This window comes from Phyllobates terribilis, unplaced genomic scaffold, assembly GCF_046119375.1.
Source record: "Phyllobates terribilis strain yellow unplaced genomic scaffold, ASM4611937v1 Scaffold_160__1_contigs__length_4322635, whole genome shotgun sequence".
Classification (NCBI taxonomy): domain Eukaryota; kingdom Metazoa; phylum Chordata; class Amphibia; order Anura; family Dendrobatidae; genus Phyllobates; species Phyllobates terribilis.
Window position 1 is genome coordinate 3016713 of NW_027362920.1, and position 17351 is coordinate 3034063.

Genomic DNA, 17351 nt, shown 5'->3' on the forward strand with positions numbered 1-17351 from the left:
TTCCAGCAGAAGGAGACAACGTTTCAGAAAAGGCATTGTAGCAAACCAAAAAAGAAATTTTAAGCGCAGCAGAGTAACCAGCGCACATACCTGTTAGCTCAGGTGAGTTTAAAAGGCTGCTGTTGATAACAAGGGCATTTGCTAAATAGATGGTGTGTGTGCAACAATATACTGAAAGGTCAATTATATTGTGCAGCTTATCTCACCACCTGTAGTTATTTAGGTGAAAGCTCCAAAATGCTTGCCTAATATGTCTGTTTATCCAAAAGGAAGTAAAAAGGGAGAGCTAGAAAGATAGCATTGCATCACATTACATGGCAATGCAATGCACAGTTGCTGAAGTTGAACCAAAATGAGCTTGTAATCTGGCTTCTGCAACTTTGAACATGAAAAATCCAATGAGGAGAAGAAAAGCAAAGCCAAATAGTCCATCCCAAAATCCGACAAACAAGCAAAATGAACAAAAAACATTGAATTCAATTCTTTCTGATTTTAGAAACTGCATTAAAGAAGGGGTGCACCGGTCCTGGAGATACTGCAATACCAGGTCAATGCGTGGAGTGGACAGAGCAAGCTCTTTTTCCATCTCCCTGTTCTAAAAATCCATTTAATATATGGTCCCCAGATAGGGGACGTATCAGATATTAAACTGATAAGAACAGATACTACACTTGATCTTAGCCAAAAGGCCGAGAAGCGATAACCAGAATTGGTTTCAAACTACGGAGCCACCCAAGGATCCTGAAAAGTCCATTTGTGGAGATGAGCTCCTGGACTCCCGTTAAGAAGACATGTTGTCAACCTCTAGATCCCTTACATGCCTGCACTTTTCGGCTTGCTGCTGCTGCAATCCACGCGTTTTAGATCTGCATAACTCCACCTCTTTAAACACAGCACCATCACCCCCTGCTGTTCCCACCCGCCTCAACACCGTTGGAAGGGAGGAGAACCAATTAAGGCGGGGGGTGGGGTGGAACGAGCAGCTGTCTACCCTTAGCAGGAGGGCTCCTGATTACATACCTCTCCTGCTGCTGCTGCTGCTGGCTGTCCAGCAGCAGACTGAAGGTGGCTGCTGCTGTGCACAGGTATATAAAGGCTCAGAGCCTATTATGACACGCGCAGCCAGCGTTCCATTGCCACATTCCATCTACTGCAGGCAGGATACCTGGCTGGCTGAATGTCGCTGAGAAGCTCACAGAGACCGCCATAAGCAACAGTTTAACAGAATGCCACAGACTAATCAACCAAACTTTTTGGGTTGGGTTCTCTTTTATAGTCTGCAGGCATTAAATGAAAGAAGTCAGTGTTCCAGCAGAAGGAGACAACGTTTCAGAAAAGGCATTGTAGCAAACCAAAAAAGAAATTTTAAGCGCAGCAGAGTAACCAGCGCACATACCTGTTAGCTCAGGTGAGTTTAAAAGGCTGCTGTTGATAACAAGGGCATTTGCTAAATAGATGGTGTGTGTGCAACAATATACTGAAAGGTTAATTATATTGTGCAGCTTATCTCACCACCTGTAGTTATTTAGGTGAAAGCTCCAAAATGCTTGCCTAATATGTCTGTTTATCCAAAAGGAAGTAAAAAGGGAGAGCTAGAAAGATAGCATTGCATCACATTACATGGCAATGCAATGCACAGTTGCTGAAGTTGAACCAAAATGAGCTTGTAATCTGGCTTCTGCAACTTTGAACATGAAAAATCCAATGAGGAGAAGAAAAGCAAAGCCAAAGAGTCCATCCCAAAATCCGACAAACAAGCAAAATGAACAAAAAACATTGAATTCAATTCTTTCTGATTTTAGAAACTGCATTAAAGAAGGGGTGCACCGGTCCTGGAGATACTGCAATACCAGGTCAATGCGTGGAGTGGACAGAGCAAGCTCTTTTTCCATCTCCCTGTTCTAAAAATCCATTTAATATATGGTCCCCAGATAGGGGACGTATCAGATATTAAACTGATAAGAAGAGATACTACACTTGATCTTAGCCAAAAGGCCGAGAAGCGATAACCAGAATTGGTTTCAAACTACGGAGCCACCCAAGGATCCTGAAAAGTCCATTGGTGGAGATGAGCTCCTGGACTCCCGTTAAGAATACATGTTGTCAACCTCTAGATCCCTTACATGCCTGCACTTTTCGGCTTGCTGCTGCTGCAATCCACGCGTTTTAGATCTGCATAACTCCACCTCTTTAAACACAGCACCTTCACCCCCTGCTGTTCCCACCCGCCTCAACACCGTTGGAAGGGAGGAGAACCAATTAAGGCGGGGGGTGGGGTGGAACGAGCAGCTGTCTACCCTTAGCAGGAGGGCTCCTGATTACATACCTCTCCTGCTGCTGCTGCTGCTGCTGGCTGTCCAGCAGCAGACTGAAGGTGGCTGCTGCTGTGCACAGGTATATAAAGGCTCAGAGCCTATTATGACACGTGCAGCCAGCGTTTCATTGCCACATTCCATCTACTGCAGGCAGGATACCTGGCTGGCTGAATGTCGCTGAGAAGCTCACAGAGACCGCCATAAGCAACAGTTTAACAGAATGCCACAGACTAATCAACCAAACTTTTTGGGTTGGGTTCTCTTTTATAGTCTGCAGGCATTAAATGAAAGAAGTCAGTGTTCCAGCAGAAGGAGACAACGTTTCAGAAAAGGCATTGTAGCAAACCAAAAAAGAAATTTTAAGCGCAGCAGAGTAACCAGCGCACATACCTGTTAGCTCAGGTGAGTTTAAAAGGCTGCTGTTGATAACAAGGGCATTTGCTAAATAGATGGTGTGTGTGCAACAATATACTGAAAGGTCAATTATATTGTGCAGCTTATCTCACCACCTGTAGTTATTTAGGTGAAAGCTCCAAAATGCTTGCCTAATATGTCTGTTTATCCAAAAGGAAGTAAAAAGGGAGAGCTAGAAAGATAGCATTGCATCACATTACATGGCAATGCAATGCACAGTTGCTGAAGTTGAACCAAAATGAGCTTGTAATCTGGCTTCTGCAACTTTGAACATGAAAAATCCAATGAGGAGAAGAAAAGCAAAGCCAAAGAGTCCATCCCAAAATCCGACAAACAAGCAAAATGAACAAAAAACATTGAATTCAATTCTTTCTGATTTTAGAAACTGCATTAAAGAAGGGGTGCACCGGTCCTGGAGATACTGCAATACCAGGTCAATGCGTGGAGTGGACAGAGCAAGCTCTTTTTCCATCTCCCTGTTCTAAAAATCCATTTAATATATGGTCCCCAGATAGGGGACGTATCAGATATTAAACTGATAAGAACAGATACTACACTTGATCTTAGCCAAAAGGCCGAGAAGCGATAACCAGAATTGGTTTCAAACTACGGAGCCACCCAAGGATCCTGAAAAGTCCATTTGTGGAGATGAGCTCCTGGACTCCCGTTAAGAAGACATGTTGTCAACCTCTAGATCCCTTACATGCCTGCACTTTTCGGCTTGCTGCTGCTGCAATCCACGCGTTTTAGATCTGCATAACTCCACCTCTTTAAACACAGCACCTTCACCCCCTGCTGTTCCCATCCGCCTCAACACCGTTGGAAGGGAGGAGAACCAATTAAGGCGGGGGGTGGGGTGGAACGAGCAGCTGTCTACCCTTAGCAGGAGGGCTCCTGATTACATACCTCTCCTGCTGCTGCTGCTGCTGGCTGTCCAGCAGCAGACTGAAGGTGGCTGCTGCTGTGCACAGGTATATAAAGACTCAGAGCCTATTATGACACGCGCAGCCAGCGTTCCATTGCCACATTCCATCTACTGCAGGCAGGATACCTGGCTGGCTGAATGTCGCTGAGAAGCTCACAGAGACCGCCATAAGCAACAGTTTAACAGAATGCCACAGACTAATCAACCAAACTTTTTGGGTTGGGTTCTCTTTTATAGTCTGCAGGCATTAAATGAAAGAAGTCAGTGTTCCAGCAGAAGGAGACAACGTTTCAGAAAAGGCATTGTAGCAAACCAAAAAAGAAATTTTAAGCGCAGCAGAGTAACCAGCGCACATACCTGTTAGCTCAGGTGAGTTTAAAAGGCTGCTGTTGATAACAAGGGCATTTGCTAAATAGATGGTGTGTGTGCAACAATACACTGAAAGGTCAATTATATTGTGCAGCTTATCTCACCACCTGTAGTTATTTAGGTGAAAGCTCCAAAATGCTTGCCTAATATGTCTGTTTATCCAAAAGGAAGTAAAAAGGGAGAGCTAGAAAGATAGCATTGCATCACATTACATGGCAATGCAATGCACAGTTGCTGAAGTTGAACCAAAATGAGCTTGTAATCTGGCTTCTGCAACTTTGAACATGAAAAATCCAATGAGGAGAAGAAAAGCAAAGCCAAAGAGTCCATCCCAAAATCTGACAAACAAGCAAAATGAACAAAAAACATTGAATTCAATTCTTTCTGATTTTAGAAACTGCATTAAAGAAGGGGTGCACCGGTCCTGGAGATACTGCAATACCAGGTCAATGCGTGGAGTGGACAGAGCAAGCTCTTTTTCCATCTCCCTGTTCTAAAAATCCATTTAATATATGGTCCCCAGATAGGGGACGTATCAGATATTAAACTGATAAGAACAGATACTACACTTGATCTTAGCCAAAAGGCCGAGAAGCGATAACCAGAATTGGTTTCAAACTACGGAGCCACCCAAGGATCCTGAAAAGTCCATTTGTGGAGATGAGCTCCTGGACTCCCGTTAAGAAGACATGTTGTCAACCTCTAGATCCCTTACATGCCTGCACTTTTCGGCTTGCTGCTGCTGCAATCCACGCGTTTTAGATCTGCATAACTCCACCTCTTTAAACACAGCACCTTCACCCCCTGCTGTTCCCACCCGCCTCAACACCGTTGGAAGGGAGGAGAACCAATTAAGGCGGGGGGTGGGGTGGAACGAGCAGCTGTCTACCCTTAGCAGGAGGGCTCCTGATTACATACCTCTCCTGCTGCTGCTGCTGCTGGCTGTCCAGCAGCAGACTGAAGGTGGCTGCTGCTGTGCACAGGTATATAAAGGCTCAGAGCCTATTATGACACGCGCAGCCAGCGTTCCATTGCCACATTCCATCTACTGCAGGCAGGATACCTGGCTGGCTGAATGTCGCTGAGAAGCTCACAGAGACCGCCATAAGCAACAGTTTAACAGAATGCCACAGACTAATCAACCAAACTTTTTGGGTTGGGTTCTCTTTTATAGTCTGCAGGCATTAAATGAAAGAAGTCAGTGTTCCAGCAGAAGGAGACAACGTTTCAGAAAAGGCATTGTAGCAAACCAAAAAAGAAATTTTAAGCGCAGCAGAGTAACCAGCGCACATACCTGTTAGCTCAGGTGAGTTTAAAAGGCTGCTGTTGATAACAAGGGCATTTGCTAAATAGATGGTGTGTGTGCAACAATATACTGAAAGGTCAATTATATTGTGCAGCTTATCTCACCACCTGTAGTTATTTAGGTGAAAGCTCCAAAATGGTTGCCTAATATGTCTGTTTATCCAAAAGGAAGTAAAAAGGGAGAGCTAGAAAGATAGCATTGCATCACATTACATGGCAATGCAATGCACAGTTGCTGAAGTTGAACCAAAATGAGCTTGTAATCTGGCTTCTGCAACTTTGAACATGAAAAATCCAATGAGGAGAAGAAAAGCAAAGCCAAAGAGTCCATCCCAAAATCCGACAAACAAGCAAAATGAACAAAAAACATTGAATTCAATTCTTTCTGATTTTAGAAACTGCATTAAAGAAGGGGTGCACCGGTCCTGGAGATACTGCAATACCAGGTCAATGCGTGGAGTGGACAGAGCAAGCTCTTTTTCCATCTCCCTGTTCTAAAAATCCATTTAATATATGGTCCCCAGATAGGGGACGTATCAGATATTAAACTGATAAGAACAGATACTACACTTGATCTTAGCCAAAAGGCCGAGAAGCGATAACCAGAATTGGTTTCAAACTACGGAGCCACCCAAGGATCCTGAAAAGTCCATTTGTGGAGATGAGCTCCTGGACTCCCGTTAAGAAGACATGTTGTCAACCTCTAGATCCCTTACATGCCTGCACTTTTCGGCTTGCTGCTGCTGCAATCCACGCGTTTTAGATCTGCATAACTCCACCTCTTTAAACACAGCACCTTCACCCCCTGCTGTTCCCACCCGCCTCAACACCGTTGGAAGGGAGGAGAACCAATTAAGGCGGGGGGTGGGGTGGAACGAGCAGCTGTCTACCCTTAGCAGGAGGGCTCCTGATTACATACCTCTCCTGCTGCTGCTGCTGGCTGTCCAGCAGCAGACTGAAGGTGGCTGCTGCTGTGCACAGGTATATAAAGGCTCAGAGCCTATTATGACACGCGCAGCCAGCGTTCCATTGCCACATTCCATCTACTGCAGGCAGGATACCTGGCTGGCTGAATGTCGCTGAGAAGCTCACAGAGACCGCCATAAGCAACAGTTTAACAGAATGCCACAGACTAATCAACCAAACTTTTTGGGTTGGGTTCTCTTTTATAGTCTGCAGGCATTAAATGAAAGAAGTCAGTGTTCCAGCAGAAGGAGACAACGTTTCAGAAAAGGCATTGTAGCAAACCAAAAAAGAAATTTTAAGCGCAGCAGAGTAACCAGCGCACATACCTGTTAGCTCAGGTGAGTTTAAAAGGCTGCTGTTGATAACAAGGGCATTTGCTAAATAGATGGTGTGTGTGCAACAATATACTGAAAGGTCAATTATATTGTGCAGCTTATCTCACCACCTGTAGTTATTTAGGTGAAAGCTCCAAAATGCTTGCCTAATATGTCTGTTTATCCAAAAGGAAGTAAAAAGGGAGAGCTAGAAAGATAGCATTGCATCACATTACATGGCAATGCAATGCACAGTTGCTGAAGTTGAACCAAAATGAGCTTGTAATCTGGCTTCTGCAACTTTGAACATGAAAAATCCAATGAGGAGAAGAAAAGCAAAGCCAAAGAGTCCATCCCAAAATCCGACAAACAAGCAAAATGAACAAAAAACATTGAATTCAATTCTTTCTGATTTTAGAAACTGCATTAAAGAAGGGGTGCACCGGTCCTGGAGATACTGCAATACCAGGTCAATGCGTGGAGTGGACAGAGCAAGCTCTTTTTCCATCTCCCTGTTCTAAAAATCCATTTAATATATGGTCCCCAGATAGGGGACGTATCAGATATTAAACTGATAAGAACAGATACTACACTTGATCTTAGCCAAAAGGCCGAGAAGCGATAACCAGAATTGGTTTCAAACTACGGAGCCACCCAAGGATCCTGAAAAGTCCATTTGTGGAGATGAGCTCCTGGACTCCCGTTAAGAAGACATGTTGTCAACCTCTAGATCCCTTACATGCCTGCACTTTTCGGCTTGCTGCTGCTGCAATCCACGCGTTTTAGATCTGCATAACTCCACCTCTTTAAACACAGCACCTTCACCCCCTGCTGTTCCCACCCGCCTCAACACCGTTGGAAGGGAGGAGAACCAATTAAGGCGGGGGGTGGGGTGGAACGAGCAGCTGTCTACCCTTAGCAGGAGGGCTCCTGATTACATACCTCTCCTGCTGCTGCTGCTGCTGGCTGTCCAGCAGCAGACTGAAGGTGGCTGCTGCTGTGCACAGGTATATAAAGGCTCAGAGCCTATTATGACACGCGCAGCCAGCGTTCCATTGCCACATTCCATCTACTGCAGGCAGGATACCTGGCTGGCTGAATGTCGCTGAGAAGCTCACAGAGACCGCCATAAGCAACAGTTTAACAGAATGCCACAGACTAATCAACCAAACTTTTTGGGTTGGGTTCTCTTTTATAGTCTGCAGGCATTAAATGAAAGAAGTCAGTGTTCCAGCAGAAGGAGACAACGTTTCAGAAAAGGCATTGTAGCAAACCAAAAAAGAAATTTTAAGCGCAGCAGAGTAACCAGCGCACATACCTGTTAGCTCAGGTGAGTTTAAAAGGCTGCTGTTGATAACAAGGGCATTTGCTAAATAGATGGTGTGTGTGCAACAATATACTGAAAGGTCAATTATATTGTGCAGCTTATCTCACCACCTGTAGTTATTTAGGTGAAAGCTCCAAAATGCTTGCCTAATATGTCTGTTTATCCAAAAGGAAGTAAAAAGGGAGAGCTAGAAAGATAGCATTGCATCACATTACATGGCAATGCAATGCACAGTTGCTGAAGTTGAACCAAAATGAGCTTGTAATCTGGCTTCTGCAACTTTGAACATGAAAAATCCAATGAGGAGAAGAAAAGCAAAGCCAAAGAGTCCATCCCAAAATCCGACAAACAAGCAAAATGAACAAAAAACATTGAATTCAATTCTTTCTGATTTTAGAAACTGCATTAAAGAAGGGGTGCACCGGTCCTGGAGATACTGCAATACCAGGTCAATGCGTGGAGTGGACAGAGCAAGCTCTTTTTCCATCTCCCTGTTCTAAAAATCCATTTAATATATGGTCCCCAGATAGGGGACGTATCAGATATTAAACTGATAAGAACAGATACTACACTTGATCTTAGCCAAAAGGCCGAGAAGCGATAACCAGAATTGGTTTCAAACTACGGAGCCACCCAAGGATCCTGAAAAGTCCATTTGTGGAGATGAGCTCCTGGACTCCCGTTAAGAAGACATGTTGTCAACCTCTAGATCCCTTACATGCCTGCACTTTTCGGCTTGCTGCTGCTGCAATCCACGCGTTTTAGATCTGCATAACTCCACCTCTTTAAACACAGCACCTTCACCCCCTGCTGTTCCCACCCGCCTCAACACCGTTGGAAGGGAGGAGAACCAATTAAGGCGGGGGGTGGGGTGGAACGAGCAGCTGTCTACCCTTAGCAGGAGGGCTCCTGATTACATACCTCTCCTGCTGCTGCTGCTGGCTGTCCAGCAGCAGACTGAAGGTGGCTGCTGCTGTGCACAGGTATATAAAGGCTCAGAGCCTATTATGACACGCGCAGCCAGCGTTCCATTGCCACATTCCATCTACTGCAGGCAGGATACCTGGCTGGCTGAATGTCGCTGAGAAGCTCACAGAGACCGCCATAAGCAACAGTTTAACAGAATGCCACAGACTAATCAACCAAACTTTTTGGGTTGGGTTCTCTTTTATAGTCTGCAGGCATTAAATGAAAGAAGTCAGTGTTCCAGCAGAAGGAGACAACGTTTCAGAAAAGGCATTGTAGCAAACCAAAAAAGAAATTTTAAGCGCAGCAGAGTAACCAGCGCACATACCTGTTAGCTCAGGTGAGTTTAAAAGGCTGCTGTTGATAACAAGGGCATTTGCTAAATAGATGGTGTGTGTGCAACAATATACTGAAAGGTCAATTATATTGTGCAGCTTATCTCACCACCTGTAGTTATTTAGGTGAAAGCTCCAAAATGCTTGCCTAATATGTCTGTTTATCCAAAAGGAAGTAAAAAGGGAGAGCTAGAAAGATAGCATTGCATCACATTACATGGCAATGCAATGCACAGTTGCTGAAGTTGAACCAAAATGAGCTTATAATCTGGCTTCTGCAACTTTGAACATGAAAAATCCAATGATGAGAAGAAAAGCAAAGCCAAAGAGTCCATCCCAAAATCCGACAAACAAGCAAAATGAACAAAAAACATTGAATTCAATTCTTTCTGATTTTAGAAACTGCATTAAAGAAGGGGTGCACCGGTCCTGGAGATACTGCAATACCAGGTCAATGCGTGGAGTGGACAGAGCAAGCTCTTTTTCCATCTCCCTGTTCTAAAAATCCATTTAATATATGGTCCCCAGATAGGGGACGTATCAGATATTAAACTGATAAGAACAGATACTACACTTGATCTTAGCCAAAAGGCCGAGAAGCGATAACCAGAATTGGTTTCAAACTACGGAGCCACCCAAGGATCCTGAAAAGTCCATTTGTGGAGATGAGCTCCTGGACTCCCGTTAAGAAGACATGTTGTCAACCTCTAGATCCCTTACATGCCTGCACTTTTCGGCTTGCTGCTGCTGCAATCCACGCGTTTTAGATCTGCATAACTCCACCTCTTTAAACACAGCACCTTCACCCCCTGCTGTTCCCACCCGCCTCAACACCGTTGGAAGGGAGGAGAACCAATTAAGGCGGGGGGTGGGGTGGAACGAGCAGCTGTCTACCCTTAGCAGGAGGGCTCCTGATTACATACCTCTCCTGCTGCTGCTGCTGCTGGCTGTCCAGCAGCAGACTGAAGGTGGCTGCTGCTGTGCACAGGTATATAAAGGCTCAGAGCCTATTATGACACGCGCAGCCAGCGTTCCATTGCCACATTCCATCTACTGCAGGCAGGATACCTGGCTGGCTGAATGTCGCTGAGAAGCTCACAGAGACCGCCATAAGCAACAGTTTAACAGAATGCCACAGACTAATCAACCAAACTTTTTGGGTTGGGTTCTCTTTTATAGTCTGCAGGCATTAAATGAAAGAAGTCAGTGTTCCAGCAGAAGGAGACAACGTTTCAGAAAAGGCATTGTAGCAAACCAAAAAAGAAATTTTAAGCGCAGCAGAGTAACCAGCGCACATACCTGTTAGCTCAGGTGAGTTTAAAAGGCTGCTGTTGATAACAAGGGCATTTGCTAAATAGATGGTGTGTGTGCAACAATATACTGAAAGGTCAATTATATTGTGCAGCTTATCTCACCACCTGTAGTTATTTAGGTGAAAGCTCCAAAATGCTTGCCTAATATGTCTGTTTATCCAAAAGGAAGTAAAAAGGGAGAGCTAGAAAGATAGCATTGCATCACATTACATGGCAATGCAATGCACAGTTGCTGAAGTTGAACCAAAATGAGCTTGTAATCTGGCTTCTGCAACTTTGAACATGAAAAATCCAATGAGGAGAAGAAAAGCAAAGCCAAAGAGTCCATCCCAAAATCCGACAAACAAGCAAAATGAACAAAAAACATTGAATTCAATTCTTTCTGATTTTAGAAACTGCATTAAAGAAGGGGTGCACCGGTCCTGGAGATACTGCAATACCAGGTCAATGCGTGGAGTGGACAGAGCAAGCTCTTTTTCCATCTCCCTGTTCTAAAAATCCATTTAATATATGGTCCCCAGATAGGGGACGTATCAGATATTAAACTGATAAGAACAGATACTACACTTGATCTTAGCCAAAAGGCCGAGAAGCGATAACCAGAATTGGTTTCAAACTACGGAGCCACCCAAGGATCCTGAAAAGTCCATTTGTGGAGATGAGCTCCTGGACTCCCGTTAAGAAGACATGTTGTCAACCTCTAGATCCCTTACATGCCTGCACTTTTCGGCTTGCTGCTGCTGCAATCCACGCGTTTTAGATCTGCATAACTCCACCTCTTTAAACACAGCACCTTCACCCCCTGCTGTTCCCACCCGCCTCAACACCGTTGGAAGGGAGGAGAACCAATTAAGGCGGGGGGTGGGGTGGAACGAGCAGCTGTCTACCCTTAGCAGGAGGGCTCCTGATTACATACCTCTCCTGCTGCTGCTGCTGCTGGCTGTCCAGCAGCAGACTGAAGGTGGCTGCTGCTGTGCACAGGTATATAAAGGCTCAGAGCCTATTATGACACGCGCAGCCAGCGTTCCATTGCCACATTCCATCTACTGCAGGCAGGATACCTGGCTGGCTGAATGTCGCTGAGAAGCTCACAGAGACCGCCATAAGCAACAGTTTAACAGAATGCCACAGACTAATCAACCAAACTTTTTGGGTTGGGTTCTCTTTTATAGTCTGCAGGCATTAAATGAAAGAAGTCAGTGTTCCAGCAGAAGGAGACAACGTTTCAGAAAAGGCATTGTAGCAAACCAAAAAAGAAATTTTAAGCGCAGCAGAGTAACCAGCGCACATACCTGTTAGCTCAGGTGAGTTTAAAAGGCTGCTGTTGATAACAAGGGCATTTGCTAAATAGATGGTGTGTGTGCAACAATATACTGAAAGGTCAATTATATTGTGCAGCTTATCTCACCACCTGTAGTTATTTAGGTGAAAGCTCCAAAATGCTTGCCTAATATGTCTGTTTATCCAAAAGGAAGTAAAAAGGGAGAGCTAGAAAGATAGCATTGCATCACATTACATGGCAATGCAATGCACAGTTGCTGAAGTTGAACCAAAATGAGCTTGTAATCTGGCTTCTGCAACTTTGAACATGAAAAATCCAATGAGGAGAAGAAAAGCAAAGCCAAAGAGTCCATCCCAAAATCCGACAAACAAGCAAAATGAACAAAAAACATTGAATTCAATTCTTTCTGATTTTAGAAACTGCATTAAAGAAGGGGTGCACCGGTCCTGGAGATACTGCAATACCAGGTCAATGCGTGGAGTGGACAGAGCAAGCTCTTTTTCCATCTCCCTGTTCTAAAAATCCATTTAATATATGGTCCCCAGATAGGGGACGTATCAGATATTAAACTGATAAGAACAGATACTACACTTGATCTTAGCCAAAAGGCCGAGAAGCGATAACCAGAATTGGTTTCAAACTACGGAGCCACCCAAGGATCCTGAAAAGTCCATTTGTGGAGATGAGCTCCTGGACTCCCGTTAAGAAGACATGTTGTCAACCTCTAGATCCCTTACATGCCTGCACTTTTCGGCTTGCTGCTGCTGCAATCCACGCGTTTTAGATCTGCATAACTCCACCTCTTTAAACACAGCACCTTCACCCCCTGCTGTTCCCACCCGCCTCAACACCGTTGGAAGGGAGGAGAACCAATTAAGGCGGGGGGTGGGGTGGAACGAGCAGCTGTCTACCCTTAGCAGGAGGGCTCCTGATTACATACCTCTCCTGCTGCTGCTGCTGGCTGTCCAGCAGCAGACTGAAGGTGGCTGCTGCTGTGCACAGGTATATAAAGGCTCAGAGCCTATTATGACACGCGCAGCCAGCGTTCCATTGCCACATTCCATCTACTGCAGGCAGGATACCTGGCTGGCTGAATGTCGCTGAGAAGCTCACAGAGACCGCCATAAGCAACAGTTTAACAGAATGCCACAGACTAATCAACCAAACTTTTTGGGTTGGGTTCTCTTTTATAGTCTGCAGGCATTAAATGAAAGAAGTCAGTGTTCCAGCAGAAGGAGACAACGTTTCAGAAAAGGCATTGTAGCAAACCAAAAAAGAAATTTTAAGCGCAGCAGAGTAACCAGCGCACATACCTGTTAGCTCAGGTGAGTTTAAAAGGCTGCTGTTGATAACAAGGGCATTTGCTAAATAGATGGTGTGTGTGCAACAATATACTGAAAGGTCAATTATATTGTGCAGCTTATCTCACCACCTGTAGTTATTTAGGTGAAAGCTCCAAAATGCTTGCCTAATATGTCTGTTTATCCAAAAGGAAGTAAAAAGGGAGAGCTAGAAAGATAGCATTGCATCACATTACATGGCAATGCAATGCACAGTTGCTGAAGTTGAACCAAAATGAGCTTGTAATCTGGCTTCTGCAACTTTGAACATGAAAAATCCAATGAGGAGAAGAAAAGCAAAGCCAAAGAGTCCATCCCAAAATCCGACAAACAAGCAAAATGAACAAAAAACATTGAATTCAATTCTTTCTGATTTTAGAAACTGCATTAAAGAAGGGGTGCACCGGTCCTGGAGATACTGCAATACCAGGTCAATGCGTGGAGTGGACAGAGCAAGCTCTTTTTCCATCTCCCTGTTCTAAAAATCCATTTAATATATGGTCCCCAGATAGGGGACGTATCAGATATTAAACTGATAAGAACAGATACTACACTTGATCTTAGCCAAAAGGCCGAGAAGCGATAACCAGAATTGGTTTCAAACTACGGAGCCACCCAAGGATCCTGAAAAGTCCATTTGTGGAGATGAGCTCCTGGACTCCCGTTAAGAAGACATGTTGTCAACCTCTAGATCCCTTACATGCCTGCACTTTTCGGCTTGCTGCTGCTGCAATCCACGCGTTTTAGATCTGCATAACTCCACCTCTTTAAACACAGCACCTTCACCCCCTGCTGTTCCCACCCGCCTCAACACCGTTGGAAGGGAGGAGAACCAATTAAGGCGGGGGGTGGGGTGGAACGAGCAGCTGTCTACCCTTAGCAGGAGGGCTCCTGATTACATACCTCTCCTGCTGCTGCTGGCTGTCCAGCAGCAGACTGAAGGTGGCTGCTGCTGTGCACAGGTATATAAAGGCTCAGAGCCTATTATGACACGCGCAGCCAGCGTTCCATTGCCACATTCCATCTACTGCAGGCAGGATACCTGGCTGGCTGAATGTCGCTGAGAAGCTCACAGAGACCGCCATAAGCAACAGTTTAACAGAATGCCACAGACTAATCAACCAAACTTTTTGGGTTGGGTTCTCTTTTATAGTCTGCAGGCATTAAATGAAAGAAGTCAGTGTTCCAGCAGAAGGAGACAACGTTTCAGAAAAGGCATTGTAGCAAACCAAAAAAGAAATTTTAAGCGCAGCAGAGTAACCAGCGCACATACCTGTTAGCTCAGGTGAGTTTAAAAGGCTGCTGTTGATAACAAGGGCATTTGCTAAATAGATGGTGTGTGTGCAACAATATACTGAAAGGTCAATTATATTGTGCAGCTTATCTCACCACCTGTAGTTATTTAGGTGAAAGCTCCAAAATGCTTGCCTAATATGTCTGTTTATCCAAAAGGAAGTAAAAAGGGAGAGCTAGAAAGATAGCATTGCATCACATTACATGGCAATGCAATGCACAGTTGCTGAAGTTGAACCAAAATGAGCTTGTAATCTGGCTTCTGCAACTTTGAACATGAAAAATCCAATGAGGAGAAGAAAAGCAAAGCCAAAGAGTCCATCCCAAAATCCGACAAACAAGCAAAATGAACAAAAAACATTGAATTCAATTCTTTCTGATTTTAGAAACTGCATTAAAGAAGGGGTGCACCGGTCCTGGAGATACTGCAATACCAGGTCAATGCGTGGAGTGGACAGAGCAAGCTCTTTTTCCATCTCCCTGTTCTAAAAATTCATTTAATATATGGTCCCCAGATAGGGGACGTATCAGATATTAAACTGATAAGAACAGATACTACACTTGATCTTAGCCAAAAGGCCGAGAAGCGATAACCAGAATTGGTTTCAAACTACGGAGCCACCCAAGGATCCTGAAAAGTCCATTTGTGGAGATGAGCTCCTGGACTCCCGTTAAGAAGACATGTTGTCAACCTCTAGATCCCTTACATGCCTGCACTTTTCGGCTTGCAGCTGCTGCAATCCACGCGTTTTAGATCTGCATAACTCCACCTCTTTAAACACAGCACCTTCACCCCCTGCTGTTCCCACCCGCCTCAACACCATTGGAAGGGAGGAGAACCAATTAAGGCGGGGGGTGGGGTGGAACGAGCAGCTGTCTACCCTTAGCAGGAGGGCTCCTGATTACATACCTCTCCTGCTGCTGCTGCTGCTGCTGGCTGTCCAGCAGCAGACTGAAGGTGGCTGCTGCTGTGCACAGGTATATAAAGGCTCAGAGCCTATTATGACACGCGCAGCCAGCGTTCCATTGCCACATTCCATCTACTGCAGGCAGGATACCTGGCTGGCTGAATGTCGCTGAGAAGCTCACAGAGACCGCCATAAGCAACAGTTTAACAGAATGCCACAGACTAATCAACCAAACTTTTTGGGTTGGGTTCTCTTTTATAGTCTGCAGGCATTAAATGAAAGAAGTCAGTGTTCCAGCAGAAGGAGACAACGTTTCAGAAAAGGCATTGTAGCAAACCAAAAAAGAAATTTTAAGCGCAGCAGAGTAACCAGCGCACATACCTGTTAGCTCAGGTGAGTTTAAAAGGCTGCTGTTGATAACAAGGGCATTTGCTAAATAGATGGTGTGTGTGCAACAATATACTGAAAGGTCAATTATATTGTGCAGCTTATCTCACCACCTGTAGTTATTTAGGTGAAAGCTCCAAAATGCTTGCCTAATATGTCTGTTTATCCAAAAGGAAGTAAAAAGGGAGAGCTAGAAAGATAGCATTGCATCACATTACATGGCAATGCAATGCACAGTTGCTGAAGTTGAACCAAAATGAGCTTGTAATCTGGCTTCTGCAACTTTGAACATGAAAAATCCAATGAGGAGAAGAAAAGCAAAGCCAAAGAGTCCATCCCAAAATCCGACAAACAAGCAAAATGAACAAAAAACATTGAATTCAATTCTTTCTGATTTTAGAAACTGCATTAAAGAAGGGGTGCACCGGTCCTGGAGATACTGCAATACCAGGTCAATGCGTGGAGTGGACAGAGCAAGCTCTTTTTCCATCTCCCTGTTCTAAAAATCCATTTAATATATGGTCCCCAGATAGGGGACGTATCAGATATTAAACTGATAAGAACAGATACTACACTTGATCTTAGCCAAAAGGCCGAGAAGCGATAACCAGAATTGGTTTCAAACTACGGAGCCACCCAAGGATCCTGAAAAGTCCATTTGTGGAGATGAGCTCCTGGACTCCCGTTAAGAAGACATGTTGTCAACCTCTAGATCCCTTACATGCCTGCACTTTTCGGCTTGCAGCTGCTGCAATCCACGCGTTTTAGATCTGCATAACTCCACCTCTTTAAACACAGCACCTTCACCCCCTGCTGTTCCCACCCGCCTCAACACCGTTGGAAGGGAGGAGAACCAATTAAGGCGGGGGGTGGGGTGGAACGAGCAGCTGTCTACCCTTAGCAGGAGGGCTCCTGATTACATACCTCTCCTGCTGCTGCTGCTGGCTGTCCAGCAGCAGACTGAAGGTGGCTGCTGCTGTGCACAGGTATATAAAGGCTCAGAGCCTATTATGACACGCGCAGCCAGCGTTCCATTGCCACATTCCATCTACTGCAGGCAGGATACCTGGCTGGCTGAATGTCGCTGAGAAGCTCACAGAGACCGCCATAAGCAACAGTTTAACAGAATGCCACAGACTAATCAACCAAACTTTTTGGGTTGGGTTCTCTTTTATAGTCTGCAGGCATTAAATGAAAGAAGTCAGTGTTCCAGCAGAAGGAGACAACGTTTCAGAAAAGGCATTGTAGCAAACCAAAAAAGAAATTTTAAGCGCAGCAGAGTAACCAGCGCACATACCTGTTAGCTCAGGTGAGTTTAAAAGGCTGCTGTTGATAACAAGGGCATTTGCTAAATAGATGGTGTGTGTGCAACAATATACTGAAAGGTCAATTATATTGTGCAGCTTATCTCACCACCTGTAGTTATTTAGGTGAAAGCTCCAAAATGCTTGCCTAATATGTCTGTTTATCCAAAAGGAAGTAAAAAGGGAGAGCTAGAAAGATAGCATTGCATCACATTACATGGCAATGCAATGCACAGTTGCTGAAGTTGAACCAAAATGAGCTTGTAATCTGGCTTCTGCAACTTTGAA

At 44.8% G+C, this 17351-nt stretch overlaps 13 non-coding genes across 13 annotated transcripts; all 13 read right to left on the reverse strand.

The window, feature by feature from the left end:
* Nucleotides 1-510: 510 nt before the first annotated feature.
* On the reverse strand, nucleotides 511-701 carry LOC141207551 (U2 spliceosomal RNA). The gene has a single exon (XR_012277883.1). It is a non-coding gene; the product is annotated as a U2 spliceosomal RNA (small nuclear RNA).
* A 1115-nt stretch (nucleotides 702-1816) lies between these two features.
* LOC141207226 (U2 spliceosomal RNA) lies at nucleotides 1817-2007 on the reverse strand. The gene has a single exon (XR_012277647.1). It is a non-coding gene; the product is annotated as a U2 spliceosomal RNA (small nuclear RNA).
* A 1118-nt stretch (nucleotides 2008-3125) lies between these two features.
* LOC141207562 (U2 spliceosomal RNA) lies at nucleotides 3126-3316 on the reverse strand. Its single transcript, XR_012277894.1, has one exon. It is a non-coding gene; the product is annotated as a U2 spliceosomal RNA (small nuclear RNA).
* Nucleotides 3317-4431: 1115 nt separating this feature from the next.
* Nucleotides 4432-4622, reverse strand: LOC141207573 (U2 spliceosomal RNA). The gene has a single exon (XR_012277905.1). It is a non-coding gene; the product is annotated as a U2 spliceosomal RNA (small nuclear RNA).
* Nucleotides 4623-5737: 1115 nt separating this feature from the next.
* On the reverse strand, nucleotides 5738-5928 carry LOC141207584 (U2 spliceosomal RNA). The gene has a single exon (XR_012277916.1). It is a non-coding gene; the product is annotated as a U2 spliceosomal RNA (small nuclear RNA).
* A 1112-nt stretch (nucleotides 5929-7040) lies between these two features.
* On the reverse strand, nucleotides 7041-7231 carry LOC141207596 (U2 spliceosomal RNA). Its single transcript, XR_012277928.1, has one exon. It is a non-coding gene; the product is annotated as a U2 spliceosomal RNA (small nuclear RNA).
* A 1115-nt stretch (nucleotides 7232-8346) lies between these two features.
* On the reverse strand, nucleotides 8347-8537 carry LOC141207608 (U2 spliceosomal RNA). The gene has a single exon (XR_012277939.1). It is a non-coding gene; the product is annotated as a U2 spliceosomal RNA (small nuclear RNA).
* Nucleotides 8538-9649: 1112 nt separating this feature from the next.
* LOC141207619 (U2 spliceosomal RNA) lies at nucleotides 9650-9840 on the reverse strand. Its single transcript, XR_012277950.1, has one exon. It is a non-coding gene; the product is annotated as a U2 spliceosomal RNA (small nuclear RNA).
* A 1115-nt stretch (nucleotides 9841-10955) lies between these two features.
* LOC141207630 (U2 spliceosomal RNA) lies at nucleotides 10956-11146 on the reverse strand. Its single transcript, XR_012277961.1, has one exon. It is a non-coding gene; the product is annotated as a U2 spliceosomal RNA (small nuclear RNA).
* A 1115-nt stretch (nucleotides 11147-12261) lies between these two features.
* On the reverse strand, nucleotides 12262-12452 carry LOC141207642 (U2 spliceosomal RNA). Its single transcript, XR_012277972.1, has one exon. It is a non-coding gene; the product is annotated as a U2 spliceosomal RNA (small nuclear RNA).
* Nucleotides 12453-13564: 1112 nt separating this feature from the next.
* On the reverse strand, nucleotides 13565-13755 carry LOC141207654 (U2 spliceosomal RNA). The gene has a single exon (XR_012277983.1). It is a non-coding gene; the product is annotated as a U2 spliceosomal RNA (small nuclear RNA).
* Nucleotides 13756-14864: 1109 nt separating this feature from the next.
* LOC141207085 (U2 spliceosomal RNA) lies at nucleotides 14865-15055 on the reverse strand. Its single transcript, XR_012277510.1, has one exon. It is a non-coding gene; the product is annotated as a U2 spliceosomal RNA (small nuclear RNA).
* Nucleotides 15056-16173: 1118 nt separating this feature from the next.
* Nucleotides 16174-16364, reverse strand: LOC141207665 (U2 spliceosomal RNA). Its single transcript, XR_012277994.1, has one exon. It is a non-coding gene; the product is annotated as a U2 spliceosomal RNA (small nuclear RNA).
* Nucleotides 16365-17351: the final 987 nt, after the last annotated feature.